Source organism: Leuciscus leuciscus (genome assembly GCF_965113295.1).
Source record: "Leuciscus leuciscus genome assembly, chromosome: 2".
Lineage (NCBI taxonomy): Eukaryota > Metazoa > Chordata > Actinopteri > Cypriniformes > Leuciscidae > Leuciscus > Leuciscus leuciscus.
Genome location: NC_138726.1, coordinates 57,169,784 through 57,175,584, shown reverse-complemented (window position 1 = coordinate 57,175,584; position 5,801 = coordinate 57,169,784). Strand labels below are relative to the sequence as shown.

The following is a 5,801-nucleotide window of genomic DNA, read 5'->3' as shown; positions in this document are numbered from 1 at the left end:
GCACCCATATAGGGTAAATCCAGAAAAGCGAGCTATCCTGCAACGGGAGGTTGAGTACATGATAAAGAATAATATTGCTGAGTCTAGTTCTAGCCCTTGGAGCTCCCCGTGCCTTTTAGTTGGCAAACCTGATGGCACTTACAGATTTTGTACGGATTACAGGCGTGTTAATGCCATCACTTTGCCAGACTGTTATCCATTGCCACGAATGGATGACTGTGTGGACCGTGTTGGCTCGGCCACGTTTGTCACTAAAATCGACCTCCTAAAAGGTTACTGGCAAGTGCCCCTTACACCAAGAGCAAGACAAATATCAGCTTTTGTGACACCAGATACATTCATGCATTATAAGGTTATGGCTTTCGGAATGCGTAACGCGCCTGCTTCATTCCAGCGTTTGGTAAATATTGTTTTAGCTGGAATGTCAAATTGCGAGGCGTATTTGGACGACATAGTCCTATATAGTACACACTGGTCCGAACACATAACACAACTTCGAGAGCTTTTCCGTAGACTATCCAATGCAAATCTCACAATTAATCTAGCAAAATGTGAGTTCGGAAAAGCCACTGTCACTTACTTAGGGCGGGTAGTTGGCAGAGGACATGTTTTACCAGTAATGGCTAAGGTGGCTGCTATTCAAAAATTTCCTGTGCCTTGCGATCGGTGTGCGCTACGCCGATTCTTAGGAATGGTAGGCTACTATCGCAGTTTTTGTAAGAACTTTTCGACTGTGGTTTGTCCCCTCACTAACCTTTTGAGCCCCAACACTAAATTTGACTGGACGGACTCCTGTAATAGAGCGTTTGAAAACGTCAAAGCTCTCTTGCTGACTGCTCCCGTGCTGGCTGCGCCAGACTTTAACAAACCGTTTCAGCTTGCTGTAGACGCCAGCAACGTAGGCACCGGTGCCGTACTTTTGCAATCAGGCACAGACAACGTAAACCATCCCGTGAGTTTTTTCTCTAAGAAATTTAATTCTGCCCAGCGAAAGTACTCCACTATCGAGCAAGAGACTTTGGCTTTAGTACTAGCTATCCAACACTTCGAAGTGTATCTAGGTTCTTCGGTACATCCAGTTAAGGTCTATAGCCTACTGATCATGACCCGCTCAAATTCCTCAGTCGCATGTACAATTCAAATCGAAGATTAATGCGCTGGAGTCTATTGCTTCAACCATTTAACCTCCAAATTGTGCTTGTCCGGGGAAAAGACAATATCATCGCAGATGCGTTGTCTAGGGTGGATGCTTAATACTATTACAGTATTAGTAGTACTGAAAAAAGTACTATTAATTTTATTGGAAAACAAAACACGTTTTTGTTTATTATAAATGAACTTGCATGTGTCCTTAATGATTGAAATGGCCTATACATTTAGGTTATAGTTAATAATAATAATAATAATAATAATAATAATAAAAAGAACACTAGATTATTTGTCTTGAGATTTATTTTTGATTTATTGGGCTTGCTGATCAAATGTAATTCTGTAGCAATACTAAGTATTGCGTCGTACATAGTTATAATTTACCCGCGATTTGGCCAAAATAATACATTCCTGTGTAGTTCTAGTTTCTTTTCACATGCAGAGATGCCTTGAACGAGGTAATGATTAATTGTAGCTGGAACTCTATTGTCTGGGTTGGCTCGAACAGTGAGCTGAACACAGAATTCATAAGAGTAAAAAAAAATAAAAAAAAAGTGTTCCCGTGTTCAATGTATGGCGACAAGTCACCATTTTGGGGTGGGGGTGTTACGTCCCTCAGCCCTGTGCTGCGTTCCAAACCGCATACTCAATGAGTAGGTACTTAATTTCAATAAGTACTTACTTAACGAGCGCTAAAAGAGTAGGTACTTTATAGCCAGATCTCGTTGAGTATGAATGCGAACCGGACATCTGCCATGTTGACGTTGTCATGTGACCTACGACGCGTTATCACAAGAGCCACAACTTAAAAGATTTGAACGACACGTTTAATTCATCTATCTGTAAATATCTTGATATTGATTAAACTTGCTCATTTTGTGGTCTTTTTGAAGAAACTGCTGCCCATTTATTTTGTGAATACATTTAGGGTTGATTTAAGTTCTTATATTTAACCCTACTAATGTGACCCACCGTTATATATATATCCTTAACGATATAATTTATTTTTATTACAAAATCCCCAAATTGTCATCTCTTGAATATGTTGTTAATTTCTTTATTTTATATCCAAACATTTTCATCCACAAGCAAAAGTGGCAAACTGCTTTATGTTTTCCTCTTTTTCTTGCTGAATTTAACTCTCGTTTCATCCCTCAGGCCTAGGCCTATAAATAACAAAAAAATGAATTTTTTAAGTGTATTATAACTAATTATTTAAGAAAATATATATAACGATATTCAACCTTGTAGGTTCTTTTTTCCTGTGTATAAAATCTCATATTATGTATGCAAACCCATGATTGATATATGTGTGTATATATATATATATATATATATATATATATACACACATACCTCAGTCATAACACCAGTAACTCGACAGCCCTACCTAGAACGGTTTTCTTCAGCGTTTGTAATGTCTGCACAAAGGAGACGTTGGGCAGCTGTGCCAAGATTCGCCTTTAGAGAAAACTGTTGATTTTATACTCGAAAAATTTAAGTATAATGATATTAAAAATGAATATTACCCCAGAATGAATTGCATTGCTATCCCACCCCAAAACATACAATAATAACAACGATAAATGCTGACCAATACTTAATTATATTACTTTTTACTGAAAATAATTCAATAAAACAAACAAAATGTAATGTGTCATATGACATAGCTATGCATGAATACACTTTAGATGTGTATATAGTAAACATATCTACATTTTCATTCAAACAATAAATAAAGCATTAATTAAATAATTATATTTTATTTACTGACAACAATGAGAAATATTAATAAATTAGTAAAAGAATGAATCAAAGTCACCATCACACAATAAACAAATGCATATACAAGTCAACACATGAAACAAAGCTTTATTCAAACTACAGTTATGTACAGTAGGCTACAGGCACTGAACCCCACATCCTTCTGCCATCTCAACACAGCGGTTCCCATTCTGAGGCTTTATTCTGATGAATCAGCTGACCGCCAGAGGTGAGCTGTGCCTTCATGCCGGAGGTTGTTGCGTGATGCGTTGTGCTTCACAATCTGAGGGCAGGTGGAGTGATGGAAGGTCTCATCCATGGCACTATCTCCAGGATTCAGCTCTGGGCTCCTCATCCTCAGTGCTCACACCAGCCTGCTGACATTTCAGATCCTACAAAAATGCACAAACATAACACAAAAACAGTCATTTTAACCGCACAATGTCATTTGATTTCAGTATTATTTAGAAGACAAAAACGTTGTTTTTCACAAATGCTGCCCTCATCTTCCCTTGCAGGTCCTGCTCCACCACAAAAGATCTGCAGCAAATGCACAGAAATCACGAATCAGAAAGTGCTGTAATAGTTCTGTTTGAAATTACAATAATTAAAATAAACTACAACTTAATATTTAAATAGTTGTTGTTATTCATTTCTGTAGTATACTCACTCAAAGCCTTCATGAGCCACTCTCCACTGGATAAACACATCTGTTCATCCGACCCTGTAACATCCAGACAAGATTCACATTACCTCTGTGATTTATGAGCTCAACACTACATTTACATGTTGAGGTTGTTTTAACTTTTTATCCAACATAAATGTTCCTCAATTTATCAACATAATGGACAAATAAAATAGATAACTTATGTTTAGTTACTTTATAGATTTGTTCTAGCACACATTCATCACTCAGATGTCTATTTCATGTTGTGATGTGCTCTTCTGCAACTTACTGAAGATTTTCCTGTCAGATGTAAATAGACATTTAAAATAAGCGTCTTTAAGATATATATGGTTTATGTAAATCCACGTTAGAGACGTAACTTACGTGTCCTTACTGGAGCTCCCCTGTTAGCTAACGTTATACATAATAAAACGTGTTTTTACAGCAAAATCACAACTATACTGTACTGTGTAACGTCTTTACACCTTCAACAATTCAACAGTTCACTCTACAGTAGTTCAACACATGCAATTTTAACACAAGGAACCGTGTTTACTCACATTTGAAAGCACCCGCGTCGCTGATCTCTGCTATGTTTGATAATGACGTATCCTCTCGCGTGGCCTCCTGGGATAGAAAAGTATCCATCGGATCAGCACTCAAAAATCTGTGTGGAAGCAGTAAGCCATCCGGGAACTTCTCGCCTACTCTTTTATGAATACTGATGTTTCGAACGTACTGCTTCCTTCACGTACTGTTTTCGCCTACTATATAGTAGGAAAGTAGGCATATTCGAACGCACTTAAGCCCGAATCTCGCGATAATTAATACATCACCCAGGTAATTCTCGCCTACTCTTTTGGATTCGTACATACTTTTTCGCTCGCCTACTCTTTTTCCCATACTAAATAGTACGGAAGTATGCGGTTTGGAACGCAGCCAGGGTGTTTGTTCCTACACAAGTGTGAGTGCAATGTTTCTTCCCCTTGTCTTCATTACAGTTGACGAGCCACACCTGAGCGAAGCCTACCTGCGCTATAAAAGGCTTCTCACTACGCTCCTGAGCGCGCACACAGAGATTGAGAACAGAGTCGATGCACAGCCGTGCTGTCTGTCTTCTGAGTGATTGACGTCTAGTCGTCCACCCGGCAGTAGAAAACGTTCCGCCTTTGTGGTTGTTTCTTTTTTCTGTTAAATAAACATACCCCTAATTTTAGACGAGGTGATCTGTGTGAAATTATTTCAAGAAAAATGGTCAGAGTGAGCGCTCTCTGCTCTCTATCCCTCATTCAAAGTAGCTACTGATTGGTAGATGCATATTTCAAACTGTGCTTTCGCGTTGGTTGGCGCTGAGCCAGAGACGGACGAGCTCAGCGCTGTCATATATCACAACTACGCAGTGTTTTCAACCTAATAATGTTTATTTTAGGTTTCAGACATTTAAATACACATAAGCACTAATAAAACAATACATTTGGAGTTTGTAAAATACACACTGATGTCTGTGGAAGCAGCAATAACAATCCATTCAAATATAATTTGCCGACGTGTGTTATTCATATCAGACAAACACAGTGGAAGTAACTATAGAGTTTACTCTATTCTTCTCGGAGTTCACCGGCCACTTTCTTGCATGTATTTCGGGAGAAACTGATGACAGACAGGACTCTCTAAACTGCGACGCAAAGAAACATGGTGGCGCCCATCTCACGTTATCGATCAAGATTATGTATAAAGGTTTTTGAACGACCACACACTCACTTACACATTTTTGAGAATCGGGATATCAGATAGTAGATGACATGGTAAGCAAGTTTGTGAATATTTTGAAATAAAAAAGGAAATAAAAGCGATCTGTCATACAGTGTTATTGTGGCTGCGGTGTGTCACGTGACAAATATGACGCGTTGCCATGGAAACGTTAAGGGGGAACGTCCTAATATAACAGTCACCTTGAAAAAACTCACTCTGGGGAGTCAGTTAGAATATTTTATAAAATGGTATAAATTGTATAAATAAAATTAAGCGTGAAAGGGTTAATATATGCATAATAAATTACATTGGCTTATATTTTTATTAAGCGAGTTATCAGTGTGTTTTGTTCATTGAGTTCATTACAGTTAAGCCCCCTTAACAATTTCACATGCCCCCTCAGTCATTTCATCCTGCAGCCGGGCCTGCTCTCCTTTATGTTAAGGGTGGTGTCCGACTGCCCGTAACA

General features: G+C 38.4%; 1 long non-coding RNA gene across 1 annotated transcript; it reads right to left on the bottom strand.

The window, feature by feature from the left end:
• Positions 1-2,892: 2,892 nt before the first annotated feature.
• LOC309492694 lies at positions 2,893-5,338 on the bottom strand. The gene is made up of 3 exons (XR_014203661.1): positions 4,141-5,338; positions 3,584-3,637; positions 2,893-3,453 (listed from the first exon to the last, which is right to left on the bottom strand). It is a non-coding gene; the product is annotated as an uncharacterized lncRNA (long non-coding RNA).
• Positions 5,339-5,801: the final 463 nt, after the last annotated feature.